The following is an 11251-nucleotide window of genomic DNA, read 5'->3' on the forward strand; positions in this document are numbered from 1 at the left end:
GCAACCCACTCCAGTGTTCTTGCCTGGAGGATCCCAGGGACGGGGGAGCCTGGTGGGCTGCCGTCTGTGGGGTTGCACAGAGTTGGACACGACTGAAGCGACTTAGCAGCAGCAGCAGCAGCTTCAGTAAGGGGCTTCCCAGGTGGCACAGTGGCAAAGAATTCACATGCTAAGGCAGAAGACACAAGAGACAAGGGTTCAATCCCTGGGCTGATCTGAAGGAAGATCTCTTGAAGAAGAAAATGGCAGCGCTCTCCAGCATTCTGGCCTATGAAATCCCATGGACAAAGGAGCCTGGTGGGCTATACAGTCCATGGGGTTCCAAAGAGTCGGACATGACTGAGTGACTGAGCTCACACACACGCAGCTTCAATAAATGACAGCTAATTTGGTTAGAATTAGTGATGGGCTTTTGTCTCCCAAAGAGTTGGAAGGATAAAGATTATAGAAGGCTACCAAATTTATTATTTTAAAAATCTGACCGTGCGTCAATTGTCAGTAAATTGATGAGTGATTTTTGTGCAATATTGCCCAATATGTGTTCTGTGAAAATTATTTTCAGAGAAAAATATCATCAAATAAGTTTAGGAAATGCTAAGTATTGACTTCTCACCCTTGAAAAATCACCGCAGTGAAAGACATGTAATATATATATATATATATATATATATATATATATATATATATAATATTAAGCTTATACTGAAAACTGAATTTCCCCAAGGAAAAGAGACCAAGTTGATTTTGTTTAATCTGGTTTGTATCCAAGCTTGGTTATCACAGATAATGTACTTTCATCTCAGGGAACTGGTTTCTCTTAATACATCTGTTGGGCAATGTTGCCCTGATACATATCCTCTTGGAAGTGTGCAGAGCTCCACTCCTCTCTCATCAGTAGGCAAGGCGCGTTTATTACTACAACATAAGATAATAGCTCATGACAGATAAGCCTCCTAAGAGCAGACAAATCGATTGGTTCATATTTGGGCTTTTTCTCAACTTCAAAAGGCCCAAGCGGTAAACAGCAGCACTTAGCCAATCTGCTTCCAATTTGCACATTCTGAAAACAGTCTGGCTTTCAGGTAAAAGCATGATGAAAAAAAAAAAACAACCCAGTCTTTTTTTTTTTCTCCCCACATAGAAATCTGCCTTTTGTAAATGTCTTCAACTTTCTGGCTCCAGATAAATCAGAAATATCCCAAGAAAAACTGTCTTTTGAGTATTTTGGGTTTTTCACACCATCTCCAAGAAAATATCATAAGATTTGACCTCTAAGTTGGCAGAGATTCAAGTTGGTCACATTCCATCTGTTCAGTCCTAATTCCAGCCCGGGACAGGAGAGTGACGGGGAATTGAGGTATTCTGCATCACATCTGGGTACAGAAGACAGCAGAGGGTGGGTTTAACCAAGCCATCCAGGCACTGATGGTATGGGCCTCACAAGAATAAGTCTTGCTTTGAGTTGTCTACTGGGCAGACTGCAGTGGGATGGGGGCAGGGGAGGCACCGGCTAGCCCCCCTTCCTCCATCCCTAAATGATCAGCTAGGAGGAGCTCATTTGCAGCTTACTTTTTCTTCTGACCACCCGTCACATCCTGTACTTTAACCCTCCTCCTGTGATGTCACCCCATCCAGTGACCAGCACCTTTCATACTTCACGTCCCATCTACAGAATGGATGGACAACAAAATTCTGCTGTAGCATAAGGAACTACATTCAGTGTCCTGGGGTGAACCACAATGAACAAGAAAAGAAAAAGAAAGAATATATATATATATATATATATATATATGCATAACCAAGACACTTTGCTGTACAGCAGAAACGAACATCGCATTGTAAATCAACTACACTTCAATTAAACAAAATCTGAAACAACAACAAAAAACAGCTCTCAGATTCTTCCCAACCAAGACGTGAACTTTTGAATATTATTCTTCCTAGGAGTCTTTGAATGTGAACAAGTGTCTGAAATTCTCCTGAGATTCCTGCCTGGCCCAGGCCTACCCCCCATCTCAGCTGTTTGCAGGGAGAATCCAGCCTCTAGCAAGAATAGCCACAGATCACTTTTCTGTCTGCATGGGAGGTGCTGCATTGCGTGCATTCTCTTGAGGACCCAGGAGGTCAAACGGTAGCTCCATTTTTTGATTCTTACTTTGGCCATGCTGCCCAGCATGTGGGACCTTGGCTCCCTAACCAGGGGCCAAACCCCCGCCCCCTGCACCAGGACTGCCAGGGAACTCCTGTTAGTAGCTCCATTTTGGAAACGAGGGGGGAAGTCTGAGAGTGGTTAACTGCCCCCCATGGATGGATGGCAGAGCTGGCTTCACAGAAGCAGAGGTCCAGACCACAGGCTTTTGATGGCTCTGCATGCTTTCTGCTGAGAGCCCAGCCTGGTTGGGTAGCTGTGGTTCTCAGCCAGCAGCTGGAGCTGATGGTGAGCGGATGCAGGAGGCCCCTGAGCCCCTCAGTGGCCCACAGAGGGGTCCACTCTGACCCTCTTCTTCCAAGAACCTCTACAGACACAGGACTTCTGGCAGCCCTCACCACTGCATCCCTAGAATATAGGGCAAGAGATCGGGAATTTGTCCTCACTGGGAGTCCCTTCCTCCCTGTTCTTATTTCCTAGAACGGTGTCTCCGCTCCTGAGCGTCCATCTCCTGGCTCCCTGTATCAACCTTTCTTCCTCATATGAACCACTCCTTACTTTTACCACTTGACTGCAGGCAGGTAAATTATATTTAAAACACACAAAATGTGTTTTTATTACTGGTTGTCTCAGCATTTCCCCAAAATCACATCATACATGTGCACAAGTGTGACTGTACTTTGGCGCGTTAATCTCTGCACACAGGCACACACACAAACGCGCATAATACCTATGCCACCTCATGGTTAATGAGGAGAACTGTCCTTGCCACTTTGCTGCCCTGAACAAGTGATGCTTTCTGGAGAGGGAGGGAATCTTGGCTGACGTTCACTTTATGATGCTCATATGATTCTGCTTTATTAACATCGTGCCAGGGACTTCTGAATCATTAGGTAACTGAGTAGTGAAACCCTGACTGCTCCACGGCAGTCAATATGAAGAAGATGGCTCCACCAATTTAGCCCTTAGAAAATTTAGCCCCCAGTAAACACATATAGAGGGTTTCCCAGGTGGCACTAGTGGTAAGAACCCACCTGCCAATGCAGGAAATTCAAGAGATGTGAGTTCAATCCCTGGGTCAGGAAGATCCCCGGAGGAGGGCCTGGCAATCCACCCCAGAATTCTTGCCTGGAGAACCTCAGGGACAGAGGAGCCTGGCGGGCTACAGTCCATGGGGTCACAAAAAGTCAGACACGACTGAAGCGACTTAGCGTGCATGCACGCAAACACGTGTGGAACACCTAGCAGTAACAAATACCATGACGGGCCTTGGGGATGCGAAATTGAAAAGACCCAGTTCTGGGGACTTCCTGGCCGTCCAGTAGTTAAGGCTTAACCCTCCAATGCAGGGCGTGCAGATTTGATCCCTGGGTGGGGAGCTACGATCCTTAAAGCCTCACAGGCAAACATCAAACAGAAGCAACATTGCAACAAATTCAGTAAAGACTTTGAAAATGACTCACATTAAAAAAAAAAAAAAAAACAACTTTAAGAAAATAGCTGGTCCCTAATCTCATGGAGAGAATCTGCAGTCAAGACAGAAGAGCTAGGCCTTCCAGGGTGACAACATTGCCACCAGGGCCTTAGGGCAGCAGAAAGAGCAATGGCAGCAGAGAAGATGACTCCGTTCCTGATGAGCTGGAACTGGTTTTGCATTTTTGCCTTTCTTTAATTTGGAAATATTTGGTGTCGAAAACTAGATTTGAAGCCCCAGAAGAGAAAAAATCATCCCGCCTTTGTTCTCTCACTCTCCGTGTTGCCACTGAGCAGAGCCATCTGCCTGCAGTCGAACTGTAAGTGCAAAGGCAGCCTGCTTCTGTGCCAGGAAGGAGCGCGACGGAGAGACCTCAGGGGTGCTCAGAGGACCAGCTAACAGGAAGGGGGCCAAAGCGTCTCGTAGGTAAACTTGAAGAGAGTTTACCTCTTCAAACAGGAACTCCTCACCATGACCCAGTAAAGAAGAACAGTGCTAGAGCATAGCTTTCAGACCCCAGTAGTACCCCTAGGAGGTGCTGTTGTTCAGTTGCTCAGTTGTGTCCAACTCTTTGAGACCCCATGGACTGCAGCACGCCAGGCTTCCCTGTCCTTCACCATCTCCCAGAGCTTGCTCAAACTCATGCCCATTGAGTTAGGGATGCCATCCAACCATCTCATCCTCTTTTGCTCCCTTTTCCTTTTGCCCTCAATCTTTCCCAGCATCAGGATCTTTCCCAGTGAGTTGGCTCTTTACATCATGTGGCCAAAGTGTTCAAGCTACAGCTTCAGCATCAGTCCTTCCAATGAATCTTCAGGATTGACTTCCTTTAGGATTGACTGGTTGGATCTCCTTGCAGTCCACGGGACTCTCAAGAGTCTTCTCCAACACCACAGTTCAAAAGCATCAGTTCTTCAGTGCTAAGCCTTCTTTATGGTCCAACTCTCACATCCATACATGACTACTGGAAAAACCATAGCTTTGACTATATAGACTTTTATTGTCAAAGTAACGTCTCAGCTTTTTAATACACTGTATAGGTTTATCATAGCTTTTCTTCCAAGTAGCAGGAGGTGTTGAGGGAATATGAAAATCCACCATGTGACCATGATCACATCAACCAGGGAGCCGTGGGGCGGATGCTGGGGAGGCCTGGGGGCAGAGAGACACTCTGCCCTGGCCAGAGGCCCACGGGCTCTAGTGCTCACTTTGGTGTCTTGGAGGGCACATTGCCTGATCAGGGATCATCTCTCTCCCAGCAGGCAATAGAGACTCGAATATATGACCGTCCATAGTGGTTGGATGTAAAACAGAAATGACAAGAAATCAGGGGTCACAAACTTCGTATGAGACCAAATAGACTCTAAAACAAAGGACATAAAGAAGATAAAGAGGGACACTGTGTAACAAGGAAAGGGTCAATTAGAGAAGAGGCTATTATACTCATCAACAAAAATGCCCCCAGTATGGGTGTATGCGTGCTCAGTCGGTCAGTTGTGTCCAACTCTTTGTGGCTCCATGGACTATAGTTCACCAGGGAATTATAGTCTGTGCACAGAATCTTCCAGGCAAGAATACTGGAGTAGGATGCCATTTCCTCCTCCAGGGGATCTTCCTGACCCTGAGGTTGAACCCCCATCCCCTGCAGATTCTTTACCAATACTGCCACCTGGAAAACCCCATGCCCCCAAAACAGGAGCACCCAAATACATAAAACAAATACTAACAGACATAAAGGGAGAGATTGATGGGAACACAATAATAGTAGAACACTATATATCCCATTGACATGAATGGACAGATCTTCTAGACAAAAACTCAATAAGGCAACAGAGATCCTAAATGATACAATGGAACAATTAGACTGAATGGATACTTTCAGGACATCACAGGCAAAACAAAAAACAGAATACTCATTCCTCTCAAGTGAACATGGAACATTTTATAGGACCAGCCACGCAGTGGTTGGAGTGTGTGGTCAATTCCACTTGGCAATCATCTTCTTCCTCCAGTTGAGGCTTCACTTTTGCTAATCCCCACTCCAGCCTCCTGCATGTTCCTACAGAGACTTGGTTGGAGATGCCTGGGTGGGGCAGGATTGTTGATAGTGTTGAATAAATGGGAGATGATGGCGCTAGTAGTAAGCAGAGCACCACTCTGAACCTCAAAAGTCTGTTTTAGCATCTGCTTTTTAACATTTGCTTTTATGAACATTTTGATAAGCACATAAGTAATAATCCATGAGAAACAGATATCTATACATCGCATATGTGAACAGATATACATTTAACTTCATGGATTCTATAAACATTCTATGGATTCTTTGCCTTGGAATTTTCCTGATTGTAAAAATGAGTTGTGTTGTTCCTATCTCAGAATTGTTGCCCTTCTTGATTGCTCATCGTCTGATTCTTATCTCACTATATTGTGATTGTCTCTCCACATTTCTAGATCTTCCATGTGACTGAACTTCTTGGCAGTACCCTGTTACCAGTTTGGCATGGCCAAGTCAGTGCTAAAGTTTCCGTTGAATGAATGGACACCATGTTTGATATGATAGAGGGGGGTCTTGGGCTTGCACTAAGGTTCTCAGTTGAGCCAAGATGGCTTTGGGTCTTAATCATTTTTCACACACGGGAGTTCGTACCCTCCTAAGCTGTGTTCATACTCACAAAACTTCTGCGTCCACCCGCAGAAATGCCCAATATATATAGCTTTCTATTTACATTCTGGACAATCAATTTGCAAACCAATGTAAATTTTCAAATTCTCTCATTTTAAAAGGACAGGGACAGACATAGTCCTGTTTTGCAGAATGAGATGAAAAAACAAAAAACCAAAGCTGTTTCCTCTTCTCCCTGCGCCATCAGCTCTGGGCGGAATGCAGTGCCACCTGGCTGGGTCCCAAAATTAGGGCTTCCCCTGCTGGGAGCAAGAGTGCAGACGCTACTGGAAATTCATCCGAGGAGTCTTTAGGCTCACATACAGGCTTCAGAGAATTCTGCACACGTGCTAAAATTATTTGCGGTTAGGTCTCCAGACTGACACATGAATAAACAGGGCTGCTTCTCACTGACGCATAAGAACTCGTTAGAGGGTATTAATAGAAGGCCAAGTATGTAAAGCATGAGGCTTCCCCAGTGGCTCAGTGCTAAAGAACCCACCTGCCATACAGGAGCTGCAGGAGGCCTGGGTTCAATCCCTGGATGGGGAATCTCCCCTGGAGAAGGTCATAGCAACCTACTCCAGTGTTCTTGCTGGGAGAATCCCCGTAGACAGAGGAGCCTGGCGGGCTACAGTCCACATAGTCACAAAGAGTCAGACACGGCTGAAACGGCTTAGCATGCATGCAAGCATGTAAATGATGAACCCCTTGATCTGGGAAATCAGAGGCTAGTGAATCCTAGGAGCCATGCCAAAGCTGAGAGGAGGTGCAAATTCCTTGGTCTCTGGGAGCAGGAGGTGAGAGGCAGGGAGTGCTGGCTGGGTCACAAGGGACTAAAGAGAAGGCATATCTTGGTTTGTGATGTGACGTGACTTTTTCCAATGTCATGTAGCCCAACAGCCCAGGGAATCTGTAGGAGAAGAGACAGGGAAAGGAGAAGAGATGAGGAAAACTTGTAGTTGAGTTACACATTGCCTTGAAGAGACTGTATACCATTTGAGCAAAACCTACTTCCAGTTAAGTTAGTCCCTCCTATCCTACCCACTCATGGGAAGTTTTCAAACATGACCCAGCACTGGTGTTCAGGCCTGCTTTTAGCCTGAGCAAAGAAAGAAGACATTCTTCAAGAAAGTTCTTTAAATTTAGAAGACGTTCTGACCTAGATTCTTAACTCCCGAAAGAAAAGAAACAAGAAAAATCTCAAAGGGGCCTGGAAAGCATATTGGAGATCAGGGAATTATTTCCCTGCACAGAAGAACAGTCCTCCCAGACAGAGGGTAGGCCCTGCAGAACCTCCGATGTGGGGAGGAAATGGAGCAGGCACGCATGACAGCCCCATCCTTCTTGGGATAAACTGGGGTAACCAATGCCATCATTGGAGTATGACAGCACCGTCTCCCTTTTGTCTTTACAGTTTGTAAAACACTTGTGCACAGCTCCTTTCACGCCCTCCTCACACAGCGGGGAGGTGAACCAGGCTGTTTCACCATAATCCCACAGTGAATAGTTCCCCCATCACTGCCTCCAGAGCACTGCCCAGGTTGTGCTCTGGCTATTTTTCCTAAAGCACTAATGTGGGGCTGGGGCATGTTGATGCTAGGCTGGAGAACTAGGGAATACCTAACATGGATCCCCAAGCACCCTTCCTCCCTCCTGATCCCCGGAGGGAGAAGTAGAGATAAGACATAGCAGATGAGGGACCCCAGGCCCCCTCTATTTTCAGCTGAGCTCCTGTGGGCAAATCTGCAGCATGAAGAGAGGACCTCTTCTACTCCCTAAACATAAACTGAGTGTTTAACTCCAAGCAAAAAGCCCATTGATTGGTGAAGAAGACAAAAGAGAATAAGAGACTCCACCCCGGCAGGGCGGTCTCTGCCTTTCTTTCTCCAGCTCTTTCTCACTCGGCGAGGCAGAATGAGTTTGGAGCAGGAAGGATCAGAGGGCAGCCCATATGGGACTTTCTAAAACCTGGTGGCCTTACGCACTGGAAAAGGAGGCCCACTCAGTGTCCTGGAAATGGGCTCCCTGGGACTAGAACTGGGGAGAGGGAGATGGGAAATCTGTACACTAACCCAGAAGGGTGCCGAGGGCAGCCTCGAGTCTTAAGCACCTCGATAGCGGCGGCCCCGTTTGCCCACTGTGACACGCAGTGCCCTCAGGAGAGATTTCTCCTCTCTGAAAGAGCATGGGGCTCTGATCTCACGACTAGTGAGTGGTGGCGCTGGAGCCTGGGCCCGGGCTTTCTAATTGGGTGTGACTTTCTTTACATGATGTGGTTGTGCCACAGGACATCCTCCTCAGGCAAGTGGAAATGCGGCAGCTGAGTTCAGGAGTACCATGAGTCTTTTGAAGTCGAATGCATATTTTCAGCGTGTGCATATTCTGGGGAGAGGCTCCCTGGGTCTCAAATGGGTCTCCTTCCCTCTCTTCTGAATGGACAGAATGCCCAAGACCTCCTTGTGTTCACATCGTCACCTTTGGAAGGTGTTTAACCTGTACTTTCAAATCAGGAGAATTGACTCACTTAGGAGTGCATTTTCTCTAACTTAAAAAAAAAATAAAGAAAATCACTTTTCAGCCCTAAAATATATCTGTCAAGTGAGAATGACAGGGAATGTCATGAAGACTATTGAAAGACAGATGCTCCCATATACTAATCCCCACCAGTAACTATATTACCTTGGAGGATCACTAAAATAGTCACTTTAAAAGGCTCATTACCTCATGGATTCTGAGCTGGGAAACAAATAAAAGAACTAGTAATATTAGAATTATGCTCCAAAGGTTGTTGGTTTCTTCTTTTTTTTCTTTTGGTTGCTTCTGGTGATGGCTAGGGGAGAATTTGGAGATACAGGAGGAAGGGAAGAAAACCTTCAGCGATTTAGTGAATTTTTCATATTTGTTGCTTAAAATGAGTACTAGTCAGGACAGGGTTGACTGTGCTGCTGTAATGACTAATCCCCAAATTGCAAGGGTTTAAAGCCATAAAAGTGTATTTCTGCTTATACTACAGTTACCACTGACTAGAAGGGGTCTGTGATCTTCAGAATTGCCAAAGGACCCAGGCTGGTGGGGGCTTCATCATTTTCTGACAGTGCCAGCTTCACACAAGTTTTCAGAGGTGGCTGGAGTGAGGTCATTTCTGCTTGCATTCCTTTCAGCTACAGAAAGTCACATGGCCAAACTCAGCATCAAGAGAGGCAGGGATACCTGGGGTGGTATTTAACCCCCCAATCCTGTCTGCATCCAAAGGATGTCTGCATTCTTTTCTATCCTGAGATGAGTTCCAAATAGTCATGTGGCATAGAAAGAAACAAAACCAAGGGTTTCTGCGCTTCATCTAAATAACCATTTTTCAAATCTGACCTGAAGCTGAACAACCGTATTTACACTACAGAGTTGAAGTGTCCTCTACAAAAGGCACATGTCTAAAATCTATGGAAAGAATATGCTTGTTTGAAAAAGAATTTATTTATTTAGGTATCTGCATATAGTTGATTTAAAATGTCAGGTTAGTTTCAGGGGAATCACAGTGCACTGATTCAGACAGATATAGGAACAGGTACAGATACAGGTATAAATACAGATACAGATATATACATAGATAGGCTTACCAGGTGGCGTTAGTGGTAAAGAACCCACCTGCCAGTGCGGGAGACATAAGAGATATGGCTTTGATCCTTGGATCAGGAAGATCCCCTGGAGGAGGCATGGCAACCCACTCCAGTATTCCTACCTGGAGAATCCCATGGACAGAGGAGCCTGGAGGGCTATAGTCCATAGGGTTGCAAAGAGTCAGACATGACTAAAGTGACTGAGCATGCAGGCACATAGATACAGATGTTCTTTTCCAGATTCTTTTACCTTTTAGGGAAAAGTATAAGTAGATCCTTTAGATTATCTATTTTATATATAGCAGTGTATATATGTGTGGAGAAGGAAATGGCAACCTGCTCCAGTGTTCTTGCCTGGAGAATCCCAGGGATGGGGGCGCGTGGTGGGCTGCCGTCTGTGGGGTCGGGCACAGAGTTGAACACGATTGAAGCGACTTAGCAGCGGCAGCAGCAGTGTATATATAAGTGAATCCCAAACTCCTAATTGATTCCTCCCCCTTTCCCATTTGGTAACCATGAGTTTATTTTCTATGTCTGCGAGTCTATTTCTGTTTTGTAAGTAAGTTCACTGGTATCATTGTTTTATGGTCCACGTATAAGTGATGTCGTTTGGTGTTTATCTTTCTCTGACTTACTTCCCTTAGTATGATCATCTCCAGGTCTATCCATGACGCTGCAAATGGCATTATTTTGTTTGGGAAGAATTTGTTAACCAGTGCCTCCAACTAACCAAGAATCTACTTGGTGAGAAAGCACAATTAAAATATTCAGGCTCTAGCTGTCTTTCTAAAATGGGTGGCCGCAGAATTCACAGTGCAACATTTCTGAAGAGGCGTGTTATTGCAAAGTAATTGCATTATGTTTAAACGTAGTTACTCTGGAAGGTGCTTTCGCACACATTGGTCACTTTCAGGCTATCAGCTAAGCTCCACGTGCTGTGCTGTTTCGGGTAGCAGGCGATGATTGAAAATGATATGGAGAAAATTGGCATGGACTCTTCTCAAGGATGACACTCAAACTTGTGAAACATTCTATATTTTGAGGAGAAGAGGAATAAAGTTCTGTGAATGGATGATGGTGGCGGCTGCCCAACAGTGTGAATTATTCTTAACACCACTGAGTTGTATCAGTTCAGTTCAGTTCAGTCGCTCAGTCGTGTCCGACACTTTGCGACCCCATGAATCGCAGCACGCCAGGCCTCCCTGTCCATCACCAACTCCCGGAGTTCACTCACTCACGTCCGTCGAGTCAGTGATGCCATCCAGCCATCTCATCCTCTGTCTTCCCCTTCTCCTCCTGCCTCCAATCCCTCCCAGCATTAGAGTCTTTTCCAATGAGTCAACTCTTCG

General features: G+C 45.7%; 1 non-coding gene across 1 annotated transcript; it reads left to right on the forward strand.

Moving 5' to 3' along the window:
- The first annotated feature begins 10841 nt into the window (after window positions 1-10841).
- On the forward strand, window positions 10842-10943 carry LOC114110905 (U6 spliceosomal RNA). Its single transcript, XR_003587072.1, has one exon. It is a non-coding gene; the product is annotated as a U6 spliceosomal RNA (small nuclear RNA).
- The last annotated feature ends 308 nt before the right edge of the window (window positions 10944-11251 follow it).

This window comes from Ovis aries, chromosome 25 (genome assembly GCF_016772045.2).
Source record: "Ovis aries strain OAR_USU_Benz2616 breed Rambouillet chromosome 25, ARS-UI_Ramb_v3.0, whole genome shotgun sequence".
NCBI classification, from domain to species: Eukaryota; Metazoa; Chordata; class Mammalia; order Artiodactyla; family Bovidae; genus Ovis; species Ovis aries.